The sequence below is a fragment of the Chiloscyllium punctatum genome, chromosome 33 (assembly GCF_047496795.1).
Source record: "Chiloscyllium punctatum isolate Juve2018m chromosome 33, sChiPun1.3, whole genome shotgun sequence".
In the NCBI taxonomy this organism is placed as follows: Eukaryota; Metazoa; Chordata; class Chondrichthyes; order Orectolobiformes; family Hemiscylliidae; genus Chiloscyllium; species Chiloscyllium punctatum.
Window position 1 is genome coordinate 66,181,906 of NC_092771.1, and position 17,788 is coordinate 66,199,693.

The 17,788-nt window shown below is 43.5% G+C and overlaps 1 protein-coding gene across 6 annotated transcripts in view; it reads right to left on the reverse strand.

The window, feature by feature from the left end:
• The window catches only part of LOC140458563 (uncharacterized), a 183,786-nt gene that overhangs the window by 152,100 nt on the left and 13,898 nt on the right, over positions 1-17,788 (reverse strand). The window contains exons 5-7 of one of the 6 annotated variants that reach the window (XR_011953548.1): positions 16,758-16,850; positions 15,595-15,693; positions 14,316-15,042 (exon numbers count right to left, since the gene is read on the reverse strand). The exons of 1 other annotated variant lie outside the window; for it this stretch is intronic. The gene's annotated coding sequence lies outside the window, so the exon portion shown is untranslated. Of the gene's footprint in view, positions 1-14,315; positions 15,043-15,240; positions 16,851-17,788 lie in introns of those variants that run through there. 4 more of the 6 variants (XR_011953549.1, XR_011953547.1, XR_011953551.1 and 1 more) reach the window with 4 other exon arrangements.

Consider the following 17,788-nt stretch of genomic DNA (forward strand, 5'->3'; position numbering starts at 1 on the left):
CTGTTAGAGTCAAAATCAATCAATGTTCAGTTACTGAACATTATTGACTCACAGAATATGCGAACCTGCAGAATCACAGTAAAAGGGAAGAGTAAACAACATTCTTGCCAAAGCCAGAATGAACCAACTGCTTGTACAAAAACAGCTCAGAACAAAGGGGCTGAATCCTCCACAAACTGACAGATCAGATTTGTAGATAGAGATTGGAAATCTTTAGAAAAAACCCTTCCCTGCAGACGGTGTGTGCGAGAAACCATTCTCAGTGTGAACTGCCACTTATTTCCCCTCACAAAAGGAGGTGTGTTGCTCACTTACAGACTGACTTACAGACAAAGATAACCTGATCAGGAACTCCCAGGTTAATTAAGCTATTAGTGACAGACCATTGCACACAACAAGAGCTTAGACCACAACAGATTCTAGTGAAACCAACAGTGCAATGAAAATGGTGAATTAGTCTTTATAATCATGCAGCCTTCTCTCAATTAAAGTAATCCCAGTCAACTTCTCAACATTTTAAAACTATTAATATCAATGAATATATATTTATTTCCATTCCTAATTTCCTCCAAAAAATGTATCTGATTATTCTCTTCAAAATATATTTTAAATGGTGTATTCCAAATCACAATTCATTTCCAATTATTCTTAGAGCAAAACAACTTGCAAACTAAAATAGTTTTCATGTCAATAATGACACTGGAAACTTTGTTATGTAGTTCAACCATATTTCCAAATATTGTTTTGGTTCATTATTGCAGTGAAGCTAAAATTAAAGTCTATTTATTTTCTCTGATATCCTTTTATTACTTTATTCCCTAATAAGAGTACCCATGGTGTAATGGGTGACAAACATTAAGTAAAATTGAATTTTCATTGCAAGAACTTGTACAAAATATCACATATTATTCAGTTCATTCATTGTCGTTGATTATCTGTTGTTTTCATTGTATGATCACGTTAAATTCACTTAAATAATCACAGTAGAATTTTCACCTTGATAGATATGTAAAGTGAATGTCAAATTATTAATATTTCAAGTAAAACCAAATTCACATTTTGTTCTGTTTTATTCCAGGAATGACAGGATGTGTTACATTATTATGATAAACAGGAACAAGTGAAGGTGGTGGCTCTCAGACGTGAGGCCTTAAAGCCAAAGGGCCAGGTGGTAGTTACAGTAGGGGGAGGTACCGAGTGCCCCGCTCTCCTCAGAAGGCAGTGAGGATGGTGACACTGACTGGAACGGGTCAGATGACAAAGCGCCCACGTATGGACAGAGGGACGACAATGGGTAGGATCACCCACCGCCCTATAAGGCCCAGAAGGCCGTGTCTATGGCACCACTGGGCATCAAAGCTCAATTTGGCAGACAGCAGGGAGCAACAAAGGGAACTGACAGAAACCAAACCTGAACCGTTCACCAGCTGAATAGCAGATGTTGGTGAATGAAGACCCAGCCTGATAGAGAAATGGTAATAATGGACCTTATTGGGAGAATATCGATGAATTAGTAGAGGTACACAGTCTCACCGAAGATGATGTACGGACCCTCCCTCAGCCCAAGATGCCCTGACGTGTACAGCAGAAACTGTGCCTGCAATGAGACGATGGGGTGCGAGCCAGTTCCCCCCAGAGTACAGCTGATCCATGGCGCCAGGCATTTACAGATATTGCAGGGACACACTGGGGAGGGGACAGGCTGAATGGGCTAAAATAACCTTGGTGGATCAGGGAACCAAGGGTAATATCGAGGATCATACAGAGAGGAAGCCTGAGGTGTGTAAGGACCACAGGGAATTACCAAACCCTAACATGTGATGATGAAATCGGTTTGATGCATTTAAAAGATGACATGGGACACTATTTAAATGTAATTATAAACATGGGACTCTCAGTGGGAGATAATTCTAACCACATTCTGAATTGGGCCATGAGAGCTGAGGCAAACATAGAAACACTGGGGAATAGCTGCAGTACAGGGAGGGTAATCAGACCCACAGTGTTACAAGGGAAGCAGGAAAGGGCACATAGACAAGGAACATAGGCAGAGAGAGGGAGATAGGTGTTCACATTGTGAGTGGCCTGTGTTCACGTAGGTATATGCATAGCCCATGAATATTCATTGACGTGCTGTTAAGGGGCCAACACTCACATGATTCTAACATCGGAGCATCTTTGTCAGTTACCGATAAGGATATACCCCTCACCCCCTCAATTACTAAAATGAGAGCAGTCGGAGAGGGAACCTAGGAAGCTGGATGAAGCAAACCTGCCCCGATGTAGACCGGGAGTATGACAAAACGTATTCAGATATGGAGGTGTGACACTCAAGAAGGGACCATTCTGGGAGTTGCTCCTATTTTTTCTAAAATGGCAACTATTGACATCAACACCCGAATTTAAACATGGGGATGCTCCGGCCAGGACTGGGACAGAAAGAAAAGGAAAGGCAACCTCTCCGGAGTAGCTACATTGCAGGGAGAATGGGGCAGTCAGAGAATCTGGTGGGTTATAGCTCGGACCCACTCAGCGGTGTGCGTAACTCAAACAGGAAAGTGGGTTGTTCTCTATCGACCCTCTAGAGATCTAGGGCCCTCTCACTCCCCACATAAACGGGATCTCATAAAAGCTGGGGCTGAAGAGGCAGTAATTGTGACAGTGATTGATTGACAGAAGCTGGAAATAGTCTGGGTCAATACCTGTGGACATTGAATGGCAGAAGAGAGTGGTGTATACAGACCGAGGAGAACAGTCCACCAGGATACTATATCCTCAGGGATCCCACAATATTCCAGTATATCCCACCGATGTGTGTTTGATGGATTTCGTCACACTGATCTTACCAACACCTCATCACCTCAAGCAGTGAGAAAGAACATATCCAGATATTAGACAGAGTATTGGATCAGGTTAGCCAGGCCAGGCTTAAAATTAATGCACAGAGAGTGCAACTGGGAAGGTAGGGAGAGACGGAACTGGGACATCATATTGGGGAGATCAAATCAGGAAGGGAGAGGGAACAGTCCCAGTGGGAACAAAAACTATGATTATAAAATTATCTACCCACACACCGTAAAGGGATCAGGCAAACTTTAGGATTGTTTAATTTTTGTGGGAATTTTGTGAGGAATATTCAGAAATAGAGAACCATCACAAGCCCTGGCAGAAGCGCGGACATTAACCAGTGGTGAGGGAGGCAAAATGCACACAGTCAGCATGCCTTTGGTATAGTTCATGACTGGGCTCGGTGAAGGTATATCACCCTGTCTGGGGGCCACATTGAGCATAAAGAACAGGTCAGAGAGTTAGTGGAAGCAGCTAACTTTCCCAGTGAAGCAGCAATAATGAAGATTAGAGCTGACAGGAAAGTAGAAACCCCACACCAACGGGGTAGTTGGTGAGCATGGGTGAGCATACTTACTGAAACAGGGCAGACATTTGAGGAGGATGCAGTGGCAGGAGCTACAGAAGCGAGAAAGGAAAGTTTGAAGACATTTCCAGAAACAGTCCCACAGCAAGAGAAACAGGAATGGGAAAAGGGTGAGGCAGTAATAGGACATAGGATGATCCAGCAGTGCCACTGTATAAGACAAACATTATTAAAAACATATCATGGGCTGGCCCATATTGAGCAGGATAAAATGCAATATCGGATGATCAACTACAGGGGTGTTCTAGAACAAGAAGATTTTGTCACAGGGGTGTAGTCTGTACACAGTGTGAGCCAGGGAAAACAATCAGGATAAAATGGAGGCAGTCGCAGGGATCCAGGGGCCCATGGGAACAATTACAGATGGATTTTACATACATCCCCATCCCAATCCCAGGGAAGGAAATCCTGCTGGCTCTTAATAAACAGGTTTACTCAGTGGGCGGAAGCATTTCCCTGCAGATTCTGACTAAGGGACACATGCTCCAGAAAATGACGTTAAGCAGCTCTGTGGCCTGTTTGGTACTGAGCAGAAATCCCATCTCACATCCCACCCCCAGAGCTCAGGGACAGTAGAAGGAATGAAGCAGACACTGAAAGCTAGTCTGACTAAGGCCCTGACAGAGACAGGCAGGGATGGGTTAGTGTACTCCCCACAATCCTAATGAAACTGACATCAACCCCAGCAAAGGGAACTGAGCAATCCCCCTTTGAATTAGTGACCGGATGGACTATGCAGCTGTCAGAGGGCATGGTAGTGGGAGGGCAGGAGATGTACAATGGCAAGGATAGGGTGAAACAATTTGTGAAAGAACTGACAAAGCAACTGCATGAGCTGAGAGGGGAAGTTGCAGACGGACAGAGAATCAGAGACTGGAAAGGGAGCTCATAAACATCCGAGCTGACATCCCGAACCCAGGAGAACGGGTCAGGGGGGAAATATTCGTGGAACGTATGAAAGAAACACATCTAAATGCTGGACCTGGCTGGGGGAGCCACAGAATTCCAGAGAGGGAACTCTTCCATCCTGCATTAGTAAGGAGCTCTGAATAAACATTGGTCGTGCTGCTCAGCACAGAACTCAAGGCTCCTCTTTGATATTTCTCCTAGTAACAGTTGTGCAGGGGTATGTTGGTGGCTGGAGGTCTGTGACCAGTGCCTCTGTTCCACAAGGGTCAGAGCTGGGACATCTGTCCTTTGTAATACATATAAATGATTAGCCTGAAAATGTAAATGATTTAATTAGCAAGTTTGTAGATGGCACAAAGTGAAGAAGTTGTGAATTGTGAAGAATGTTGTCAAAGGAAACATCAATAACGAGATCAGTTTGAAGGTTATGCAGAGAAATTGCAGACAGATTTTAATTCAGACAAGTGTGATGTGATGTTTTGGGCAGCTCATTGTAAGAGGAATGTATACACTAAAAGGAAGTGCCCTGAGCAGATTGATATACATAGGGATCTTCAGGTGCAAGTTCACAGCTCCCTGAATGTGGTGAAGGAGGTGGATGGCAGGCTTGCCTTCTTCCGTCAGGGGAGTGAATATAAAACTGTCATTAGGCCACCTTTGGGGGATTGTGTGCTGTGTTGAGCACCGCATTATAAGGAGGATGTGGAGGCTTTGGAGAGGGTGGAAATGGGTTTACCAGGATGTTGCCTGGATTGGGAGAGGTTGGAAAATCTCGGATTGTTGTCTTTGGAAAGTCAGTGGCTGTGGAGTGATCCGAGAGGCACAGAGAGAGTGAATACTCTGAATCTTTTTCCAAGTGGAAGTTATCAATTCCACAGGCCATAGATTTAAGGGGAGAGGGGGCAAGTTTCAAGGAAATGAAAACCGAAAGAACAGCAGATGTTGTAAACCAGAAAGAAAAACAGAAGTTTCTGAAAAAGCTCAGCAGTTCTAGCAGCATCTGTGAAGAGAAATTAGTTAACATTTCTGAGGAAGGGGGACCGGACCCGAAACTTTAATGGATTTTTCTTCACAGATGCTGCATGACCTGCTGAGCACTTTCAACAGCATCTGTGCAAGTTAAAAGGGAGTTGTGTCAGACAAGTTTCTTATGCAGGAGGTGGTCAGTGACTAGAATGTACTTGCTTGAGAGATGGTAAAAGTAGAAACAATCACAATGTTTAAGAGGCATATGGACAGACAGATAAACAGGCAAAGGTTGGCAGGGATATGGATCATGTACAGGCAGATGGAATCAGTTTGGAATGGCATCATGATTCACACAGACATGGTGAGCTGATTATTCCGGTGCTGTCCTGTTCTGTTTTCCAGGGGGGAGAATGTGTGGAGCGAGAGATAATATTTTGAGTATAATATGTCTCTTCTTTAGAACACACAGTAAGTTGATGCATTTTGAGAGAAGCAATGTAGAAAGGGAATATATATTTGAATGGCACAGACACAGAGAGCAGGACAGCAGGAATGGGGGACAATGTGTACAAATCCTTAAAGGAGAGAGAACATAAAGTGTTTTGAGTAAACGTATAGGATGCTGGGCTTCATTAATAGAGGGAATGATAACATACTCATGGAAAAGATGCTGATCATTGACAAAGTTCTAGTTAGGTCACAGTCAGTCATTGCATCCAATTGTGGTCAACAGATTCCTGGTCAGGATGAGGAAGTTAAAATACCACAAAGGGGCCAGTTCCATACTTTGCTTGTCTTTCAGGATGCATTGGTGACTCAAGTGTTAAACATTCTCCTGCCAAAGGTCTTCCTGCCGTATTGTAAGAGTACAAGGCCTGTACTCTTCCAATACAGACTGAACACCTCAGTAGGGGTGAGGCAGATTGTATCTGCGAAATAGAACCTCTTGGAGCCACACATGTGGATTCCACCATAACCCCAGAGAGAGCAATTTCCCTTTCCAGACAAGACTGAGAGTCCTGGGCACAACCCTGTTAAACTGCCTCCTGCTCCCATTGTCTTACCTCCCCTCCATATGAGCATAGGTACGTGAATCCCCCATTTACTGAAGGAAGAACCCTTCTGCCTTAATCTCTTCCCATCAACACATAATCATGGACAATACGATAATCAGTTTCTGTAATTCAACACACATTATCACAGGACATTGGCATTCATCAAGCTTTGTAAGTTCATAATTGCCAGCTTTAAACTATGTAATGGCAATCGCCCATGTGACTGATATGCCTTTGTCTAATTCTTATTAAATATACTGTCTCTGTGGGTAAGGCAGAGATTCGTGAAGATGAGTCTGTACAAGTAGACACTCGGCTACTTTAGAGATGCTTTGAAACTCTTGCCAGCTGTCCGATAATAAAGCTGCTGCTGTTGTATAGAAAACTTGTGTCATCTGGATTTGTGGAACAAAACAGACATTAACAAGGAAGGATATGAGATCTTCAGGGTGTGGAGTACAGACTTACTGGAGTAGTTCACTGATGAAGAAAATGCAGTCACTGGATTGATTTGAAGAAATTGCTATTTTCTTTGAAGTGAAGAAGTAGAATATATTTTTGATAAAGCTGTATAAGATTATAACAGACCTAGATATAGCAGACAAAAATATCTGTATTTGATAGGTGATAGCACAAGAATTAAGACCAGATGTAAGGTTTTGAGACAGTGGGAGATGAGTAAGTGTTTCTGATGACTGTATTGGCTGGAAATATGCAGAACATGCTGCCTATTATGGTGGTGCAGGCAGAGAAGATGAATGATTGATAAAAACAATTATACCAGATCTGAGGGAAATAAAATTGCAGAGTCTGGGGGACGGATGGGGAATGAGAATGTTGGATTCTGCTACAGAGAGACAGTTTGGATTTAATGGGCCTCTTTCTGTGCTACAATGCATTTTATTTGGACTTGCTTAACTTGCTCTGGTCACCAATTAAATTGTCATTGAGGTAAATCTGCTCAGTGTTCCTACTCAGACCAATACAGGCTGTCCCTCCACAGCAAGAGATAATGTTTACTGCTTTATACTGGGTTCTGGGGGTGGTGGGGGGTGGGGGGGTTAGTGGTACTAACGGTGTGTGTAACAGTCTGCCAGCATTTATCTGAAATGGCAAAACACCAGTGCAGCCAGACCAGGGATCGACTCTGGAAATGTGGGGAATACCAGAAGGGAATTCTTTACCCATCCCACCTGGAAACTGGCCAAACCAGTCAGATTGGGGAGAAGCTGTTCACCTGCTGTGTGTGTGGGGGGAAGGGTGGGGGGAGGTGGGGAGGGATTCACTCAGGCATCCATCCTGCTGAGACACCAGTGAATTTACTCATAACCACAAGTTGCAGGATTTTTTTCTCTTGTTCACACCAAGTAATGAATAATAGTTTTGGCAGTTCATAAAGTTTTGCATATAGAGAACTTAGTTTTGGAAATGTTCACAACATTGTTGAACATGTACAGATTCACACTGGGTAGAGACTTTTATTTTCCTTTATTCATTCACAGGATGAGGGTGTCGCTGGCCTGGCAGCATTTACTGCCCATCCCTAATTGCCCAGAGGGCAGGTAAGAGTCAGCCACATTGCTGTGGGTCTGAAGTCACAATGTAGGCCAGACCAGGTAAGGATGGCAGCTTCCTTCCTGAAAGGGCATTACTGAACTAAATGGGTTTTTTCTGAAAATCGATTAATGGTCATCATTAGATTCTTAAATTCCAGAGCTTTTTTTATTGAATTCAAATTCACCCAAGTGCTGCAGCAGGCTTTGAACCCAGGTCTCCAGAACGTTATCTGGGGCTTTGGATTAACTGTCTAGTGACAATACCGCTCGGCCAATCCTTCCCCACATCACTGTCCATCTGCACAGAGTGAACAGTGGTTTTCTGGTTCATCAGGACAGGGTAATCACACATACGTTTGCTGAATAATTGCAGGAGTTGGATGTTGATGGGCTATTGACATCCATCTCTGAACCATGTATTCTGGGGTTTGTTTCTATTGTCTTGTTATCTTTTGGGGATAAAAATAGTTTCAATTAGCTTTCTATTAAATGCATGGCAATCAAGTCGATCCCGTAACTCTCAGGCAGATTAGTTTCTTTTGAAGGACTCTCCATCTCCCCGACCTCCTCCATCCTCACCTCCAACAGTACAATAATCTCACAGAGTCTCTTTGTGACTATGAATGAGACAATCTGATCAGCTGCTTCTTTCCCAACTCCTATGTCAAGTTGGCTCTTAATCTCCCCTTGCTGCAGTTGTGATCCTGCATCATTGTACAGTGTTGCTCGTATTTCATGTCTTGGCCTATCAGTGTTCATGATACTGCATGTAGCTTCTTGCATATATGGCTTACAGTGCAAGAGTTTACCTCTTTCATTCCAACAACAACAGTAGAATTGTACTCCAACAAAATTTACAGAATCACGGCCCAGCATATTCCCCAAATTGCCTCTTACCATCAAACCAGAGTATCAATCCTCATTCAACTGAGAGAATTCAGGAGGGCATGCCAGTAACAGCAGCATGAATACCAAAAAATGAGGTCTTAACCTGATGAAGTTCCCAAAGAGGACTACTTGTGTTCCAAACAGCATAAGCAGCAAGTGATAGACAGGCAAAACAATCCGGGAAACAACAGAACAGATCTAAGATCTGCAGTCCAGCCGCATCCAGTTGTGAATGAAGTCAGAGCACAGCTGGAGTTCTGAGGACAGTTCTCTTCAAGATATTAACCAACAAGAATATCAGACTGGATGAATTACCATAAAACTCAAGTCTGTTTGATATTCATATATTGACAATCAGTTTTCAATTCACCAAATGTAGCTGAAGGTAAAGATAATCTTCAAGTGATTATAACAGTGGAGACATCTGAATACTTGATCAGCAACTTAAAGCCTGTTATGTTTAGATAGTAATATTTTTAAAGAGATTTTAAAAAGTAAGGTGACTTGAGTATAATGGAAGAAGTTGATTGGTAGGTAGCTGCTAATCTTGTTTTAATCTGAAATTAATTTAGGATTAGTTAACAAATAAACACATGGTAGGGAATCCAAGCCCCATGGAGTGCACATCCAGTTCCACGTCGAAAACCAGGACACTCATGTGTGAGCGACAACCACAAGAAAACTGAGGTGACACAGGAAATGTCAGGAACACTCGTTTGACTGCGGTTAAAGTACTGCACACACTTCTGATCCCCTTATTCCAGGGTTAATGTGATCTCAACGGAGAGGGTACAGAGGAGATTGATCAGAATGTTTCTACAATTGGAAAATTTCTGCTGTGAGGAAAGGTTGGATAGGCTGGGGATGATTTCCGGGGAGGATGTGCTGAGATTTAATTGAAGTGATAAAATGCTGAGGAATCCAGATCAAGTGGATAGGAAGGAGCTATTCATTAACCGAGAGGTCAGAAACTGGGGGATTTAGATTGAAACTAATTCTCAGAAAGAAGGATAGAGGAGAATTCATTTCACTCGGAGATGGTGGGGAGCAGGAACTCATTGATGGGGTGGCAGAGGCAGTAACCAGCGTCACATTAGAATAAAAGAACATGGATGTAACTGAGATGCTGGAACATGCAGGGCTATGGACTAACGTTTGCAGAATGGGATCATTGCGATTTATTTGACATTTCTCGAGAATATTAAAGTCAAGTCCAATTTGAGAATTTATGAACATCATCCGACCTGAATTCCAAATGTCAGAATAAATTTATCAGCAAGTTACAGCACAGATTGAGGCCACGTGGCCCATCCTGCATGTGTTGGCTGTGATAGAACTACCCAGGCTTTACAGCGTTCTGTACTCACCAATGAGAGCAACAATTTCAGACTGTGTACTCTGCCCTCTATGTTGTTATAATCTGTTTTTTATAATGTATATCTTTCACAGCTGCACACCTTGTTTCCTTGTTTCTTTCCCAACCCTAACTTTATTCCCTGTGGCCTTGAGGGACGACCATTTCTGCAGTTTAATCTCTCCTGCCTTCCCCCATGCGTCAGACTGTCTTTTTGTCCTTGTCTCACCCCCACCTTGCTCACAACTTGTTACATTTCTGATGGTTCCCAGACCTCTGTGACTTCACTGCGCCCCCTGAGTCAGTGGCACGAGTTTTGAATTCTCTTCCTCATGAGATAATCAGAAATCTTTCTGGCTGCAGTTTCCCCTAGATTTTATTTTGAAAAAAAAAGAGGATTTGCGTTAGAGTCAAGTATTTTGAGCCTTAATCCACAATTCTGAGCACTTAGACATAAATTGAGACCCTCCCACAGATGTGCAGTTTTGATGGATTGGCCGTGCTAACATGGCCTGGAGTGTGCAGGTTAGGTTAGCCATGCTAAATGTGGGGTTATGGAGGTAGGGTGGGACAGCAGGTCATTGCAGACTCGATGGACCGAATGGTCTCTTTGTGCGCCTAAGGGATTCTGTAATTCTAACTAGTTGTGATTATTGTCACATTTTCCTAAGTCCAGGTTCATTCAACTCAGGTACACATGCTGCCTTTGTGTTTCTGTGGGTGCTCACGCAATCCTTTCCTTCTGTTTTACATCAATTTCACGCTGTAGGAGAGGGTGGGAATGAATGTGCAAATATAAATACTCCAACTGAAAGCCGTCACAAGTCAGGAACTGTTTCTGTTACTAGCATCACTCACAACAGGAAAATAAAGGTTCAGTCACAAATCTGACAGAAACACAGTGGTTATAATCACCAGGAAAGGCTTAACAGCTTAAAACTCTTTTCTTACGAAAAGAGGAGGCTGAGAGACAACCTGGTACAAGTAGGAAGCTTTTTGTCTGTTTTCAGAGATTTGAGGTTGAAATCATTGGGTTTGAAGCATGTTTCATTGATAACCTGGGGCAAAGGTGCTATCTAAATGTGCATCTTTCTTTCTGCCTATCTGTCTGAGTCAACAATCAGATGGATGTGTCATTGTCTGAGTGTTTTCCCAAATCCCTGATTGAATCTGCCTCCCCCACAATCTCAGATGCCAGCTGCCTCTAGTCCACCCCCATGGGCATGTTGAAGAGCATGACAGGAGAATGGATTGAAACGGAGAGTTCAATGCCAGAATGAAATAGGAAGAAGGAAATAAATGGGATTTTTGGATCCCACGGGAAACAGACTCCAGGATGAGTCCTTGTGGGCATTCCCGCAGTAACACAAGACAGCATTCCATGATGAGAGTTAAACCCGGGTGGCAGTGGAGGGAGCCACTGAACATGAGCAGGTTTAGTTCAAACACAGGAGGTTTGTTCAGTCAGTAACAGTGTGTTAGACATGGAGGTGAAGTGAGCAGTGAGGGGAAATGTTACCACAAGCTGCAGATGGATAACTTTAATTGGAACAGGAGGAGACCATTCAGCCCCTCAACCCTGCTCTGCCATTCAATAGATTATGGCTGATTTGTGCCTTAAGTTGCAATGTTCAAAACTCTTCAAACTCATCAATAAACTCCTCTGCAACAGACAAGATCAATATTCAAAAACGAAACATCTGCAAATGCTGGGAAATCAGGAATAAAAATAGAAATTGCTGGAAAAAAAAATCAGCAGATCTGGCAGCGTCTGTGGAGAGTGAACCTTTGGATCCAGTGATGGGTCAGGTGACCAGCTGCAGCTGATCATTCTGCCTTTTCTGTAACACTCTCTGGAACAGGTTCTGGTGCAAGGGGAATGAGACTGTCACTAACAACTGAGAAAATAGGAGGAAGTGCTCAATCAGAATAAAACACATTTTGGTCTTTCACTTTTAATTGAACTGCAAAAATTATTCATTATCATTTCAGAAATAAGATAATAGGCCATAAATAAACTCTTCATGTCATTGGGTCTGAGGAACTGTTAATTCTGACCTGGTCCAGCCTACATGAGAATCCAGAGATTGAATAACGTGGTTGACTCTGAACCATCTCCTGGGCAGTTAGAATGAATGACAAATGCTGCCCCAGCAAGTGATGCCATGATCCCATGAACAAACAAAACAAATCCAATCTCCGTGGTTACTTGGGAACTCGCTGGTGTTATTGGAAGGGGACGAATGGGAAGGTTTATGGGGTAAAGGGAGAAGAATGGCATTCAGTGAGGTGATCCTTTGGAGAGCTGATCAGCCAATTAGCCTCCTTTTGCACAGTAACAATTCAGTGAATATTTCATTCTGAGCCCTCTAAGGAAATGTCAGGGCAGGGTTTATAAAGAGGTCAGTTTGAATGAGTGTCTCGGTGAGCACAAGTGAAATACAGGTACAGAGAGGGGTTTTGGGCTGGATTAAACTATATTTTATACATTTGCATAGTCATCAACATGACAGCAGTTAAAACTGGGAGTGTAATTAGAGCAGCAAATAAATATTAAACATTTATGCAGCTAAAGGGGATATTGGATAAAGAAACTGCAGTTAGTGTTTATTTTATTCCAGGCACACCAGCCGAGGAGCACATCCTTCCTGTACCTATCCTATCAAGCTCTTGAAGATTTTTGTTCAATTGAAGTGTTTCATGTTTCGATACTCCAGAGAAGACAGCTTCAAGCTCCTCAATCTCTCCTGCCAGGGCAATGCTGCTGTTAGAATTCAATTCACTGGTGCATGTTCCTGGCTGCTTCATGGACTGGAACTGGCAATTGACACTGAAAGGTTACTGTATAAAATATCTTCAATGGTATTACCAGACGTGAGTGGTTTTAGGAAAATGACCTTTACTTACAGGCATTGAGTGTCAGAGCACTTCCTGTTGTGGGGCATCCTGTTTAGATTCAATCCATTGATAACTATTAGAACTGACTTTCACTGGCTCCGTCAAAATGGTCAGAGCATTATGGCTGTCATCGAAGGTGGTAACAAACTTCCCATGGGTTAAAAATCGTAAATGATAGAGTAGGTACGAGGTCTGATGACACTGTTGGAGTATTGATGTTGTTGTCAATCATACTAACTCGGCTGGAGTTGACAAGTTATGTTGTCTCTTTCTGAATCTCAGGATGTCTCTCTGGGCAGTAAGTCTCCGCAAACAGCAATGTGACAATGAGCAGGGATCATTCTGTTTTGATTTAAATTGTGACTGTAGCACAGCTGCTTCACAGCATCAGGTACAAAGTTGGAGTCCATCCTTGTTCAACAGCCTGTGTGCAGTTCCCACATTCTCCCCACGATAGTGTGGGCCCCCTCCAGGTGCTCTGGTTTCCCCCCACAGTTCAAATATTTGTGGGTTAGGTGGATCAATTGTGCGAAATTGTCCACAGTGTCCAGGATTGTGCAGACTCAGTGGATCAGCCATGGGAAATGCAGTGTAACAGGGATGGAGTGCTCCAGGTGGGATCCTCTTTGGATGGTTGGTGGGGTTTGATGGGCCAATGCTCTCCTGCCACACTGTTGGGATTCTATTCTATGATTGAGGTTAAAGCAGGGTGTCCTTGGAGAAGGAGCATGTGGTATGTATCAATGTTCTCGATGTCTTTAGATAGAGGTGGGCACCGCAGGGGATACAGTGCTTTACCTCCACTGCTGTCCCCTCACCCCTAACTCTACTTTGATTTGGTCCCTTCCCATTCTGTCATTTGTAAGGGTTTGCTTTGCCCGTAATGGGCCTTGTTTGTAAATATTCAATTGGTTACACGGGTGGTTCACTGCTGGTGATTATATATTAACAAAAACCCAAAATGGTGTAATGATGAACATGGGAAGGTTGCTCAGCTTTGTGAGATAACACTTCTGGGTAGGAGAAATGGGGGGGAACCACTTCACAGCTCACAGAAGGAGAACTGAAAAGCAGTTAAATCAAACCAACAGGTTCAAACAGGGAGGGAATATTTCCCTGCAGTTTGAGTAACTGGAAAGTGATGGTGTCCGGGAATAGACGGGATTTTGTTTTACAAGGAGTTTGAAATTTTAAAAAACTGTTAGTTTAATTTCTTTTCTTTTAGTTTTATTTATTGTGGAATAAATAGCTGCAATATTTTAAAACCAAATTCACAAACCTTGTGTTAAAGACAAATGTTAAATAAAATCCATCAAACCATCCCTCACTGAAAACTGATGTGGAAGTGCAATCTCCTGGAGAATCCCTGCCCACTTCTTCCTACCCGGGCTCCATGGCTATTTACATACCTGGGAGATAGCAGCAGGAGGCCATTCGGCCTTTCAATCCTGCTCCACCATTCAATGGGAAACAGCTGACCATCCAGCTCAGTCTCCTGTTCCTGCTGTGTTCCAATCCCCTTTCATGATTTTACCTCAAAGAACTATATCTAAGTCTTCCTTGGGCTTCACTGCCTTTTGTTCCAGTGATGTTGTTGTGTTACTGTGTGGGTGTCGGTGGGGTAATGTGATGGTGCTGCCTCCTAGAGGATGCACTCAGCATCCCTCATCATCCTGCAGTAACATCAACTGGGTTTCAGCAACGAGAGATAGAAACCGTTTCCAGGATATGGTCATCACGGTCTCAGTCAGCATTTATTCCCCATCTCTCGCTCCCCTTGAGAAGATGGGAGTGAGCTGCTGTCTTGTACCATTCACAGTCCATTTGGCGCAGAGAGACCGACAATGCTGGGAGGGAGAGTGTTGCAGGATTTTAGCCCAGTGATTCTCTATCTTTAGTTCTTCAAAATGTTGTTTAACTTAATCATGATCTGCACATGATTTTGAGATTTCAGTCTGCAAATCTTCACCATCTAGCACCCTGTATAAAGGAATATGTACAGATTAGAAATTCAGAACAGACAATTCTAGTTTCTCTGGGAATATCTTTTTCCTCTTCCTTCCCCCAAAGCTGTAACCCTCCAGCCCACTTACTCTCTCTCACCATTCTGACTCTACTACTCCCTAATGTACACCCTTTACATTCTCATGGTGTTATTGATAAACAGATCTATGCCACCACTTCCCGTCCCTGGTTAGACTCTGCACCCTTTCTGGGTTCACTTTCTTTCCCTTCAGTTGCTGCAAGTCAATAATGTAACAGCAGAATGAAACAAAAGGAAACAGAAAGGGAGGTGGCAGATCCTGGACAGAAGAGGAACCTTCAGTCTGGGAGAATGGGTCAGATCCTTCTTTGTTTCTCATTGGTCGATTCCAGTGTTATGACAAGTTGGGGATGGAACTTGGTCCCTGTGGGTGTGGTGACACTTTGACCCTCCAACAGATCAATACTACAAGCAAATACGTTCCTCCTCCACACAGAATGTGAAATACTTTCCACTAGTTACCCCAAAGCACATACTCCAAAACTCACCCACATTCTGTACTTGTGCAGTGCCAGGTTTCCCCACGTGTGGTCCCTGCCTCGGAATTTGGGAGTTGCAGTCCTCATGCAGCCACTGGAGCCCTGTCTCTGGAATGTGAATGAAAAGGGTGGGGTGGAGGATGTTGTGTATCGGATCCCCATTCAGACACACGGGACATGTGGGCTGTCACTGGGATTTACTGAGACATCCGATTAGACAACCTGATTTCTGACGTAAGGAACATAGATTCAGCCAATTGGGGGATAGGGAGGTTAATAAGGCCCAGTAGGTTTTAAGCAGAGGTGGTTCAGTGGCGAGCGCTACTGCCTCACAGTGTCAGGGACCTTAGGCGACTGTGTGGAGTTTACACATTCTCCCCATGTTTACATGGTTTTGTCCAGTTCTCCAGTTTCCTCACACAGTCCAAAGATGTGCAGGTTAGGTGGATTGGTCATGCTAAATTGCTGGCAGTGTCCATGCACGTGCTGGTGAGACAATTAGCCACGGGAAATGCAGTGTTACAGGGAATGGGTGGGTCTGAATGGGATGCTCATCATAGGGTTGGTGTGGAATCGATGGATGAATACCCTGTTTCTGCACTATAGGGACTCTATTCTATTCTCATGAGGAAGAATGTACCTATCTCAATGTGTTGTGAATCTGTGGAATTTCCTATTGAAAATGCGGTGGATGCCAGGACAGTGACCCAATTTAATGAAGAGATACAGATGTTGAATTTGCAATGGGTTGAAGGGTGAGACAGAGCAGGCGTGAAAATCCAGCTGAGACCGAGGTGAGCTCAATCATCACCGTATTAAATGGTGGAGCTGGTTCGAAGGGCTGCATTGCCTCTCCTGTGTCCAGGGCTTATCTTCTTACGGTAATAACTGGAAAGCTGAATCCAAAAATCACCACCTTCACCAAAGGAGATTTTCAGAAACAGCAGGATAGTCAGGTGGTTTAGCGTTCCAAACTTAGGTAGTGAGTAAGCGTGTAGAAGATAATGATTTTGGAATTTTAAACTGAGGGGAGACAGTGATTTATGGTTTTATACTGTGTCGTACATTCACAGCGTCCAGAATACTCTGTTGTGAATATCTATTCTGGACTTTATTACAAAGCCAAGGTCTCTGACAATGAAAACCAAAACACCCAGGAAACATCGTCTCACCTCGTAATCTGATAAAAGACTTCTGATCAGTCTGGTTGAACTTAGAACACAGATGGAAAGCTGGAAGATTAGATCCAATCCCAAGATCCAGTGCTTAAACAAAGGAGACGACAATAGGATGAGGCAGGAGTTGGCTAATGTAGACTGGAAACAAAGACTTTATGGTGGGAAAGTTGACGCACAGTGGGGGAATATAAAGCAATTTTTCAAAGTGCTCAGCAAAAGTATATATCAGGGAAAAGGAAGGACTGTAGGAAAAGGAGTAATCTGCCGTGGGTGGCTCAGGAAATAAGGGAGTCTATCAAACTGAAATAGAAGGCATACAAATTTGGCAAAGACCAAGGAGAAACTAGGAGATTAGAAAACCTTTAAAGATCAACAGAAAGCGAGATGGGATTGGGGGAGAAAAGCGATGAGTAGCTATCCCCAGGGCTGGAATAGCTGTTTACACTGCTAGAGGGGAACCTATTATGTGGGGAACATATGGCCTCTGTAGTTGTTGAAGCACTTAACTGTTACCATAGAGAGTATCCTGATCAAGTTAAAAATCACAGCACATTCCAAAAGCTTGTACTGCCAAATAAACCTGTTGGATTTTAACCTGTTGTGTGATTTATAACTTTGTCCACCCCACCCCAATACCGGCTCCTCCACATCAGAATCCTGACAGACAGCCCCACTGAAACTGAAGTGCCTGTCAGATAATTGAGGGAGCCACAGGGAGGGGGGGGGGGGGGGGGGTCTTTCTAACTGCTGTTGCCATGGAGAGAATACTGAGAGACAGTCTCTATTCAAAGTCCCAAACCACAAAGGTATAAGAATGGGAGCTTTACATCGGACAGGCGGGGAGTTACCTGATGCTGCCTGGAGGTGTTTTGCATGTACACTATCTTTGTTACTGCCATGTTTCATCAATAAAGACTCAAAGAAGACCCCTCAGACTTCTGTGCCTCGTTATTCCTATCCTGCAGGGTTCAGCAGTCAGACTTCACAGTGGAGGAAACGTAGAACATGCCAGTAATTGATAAGGA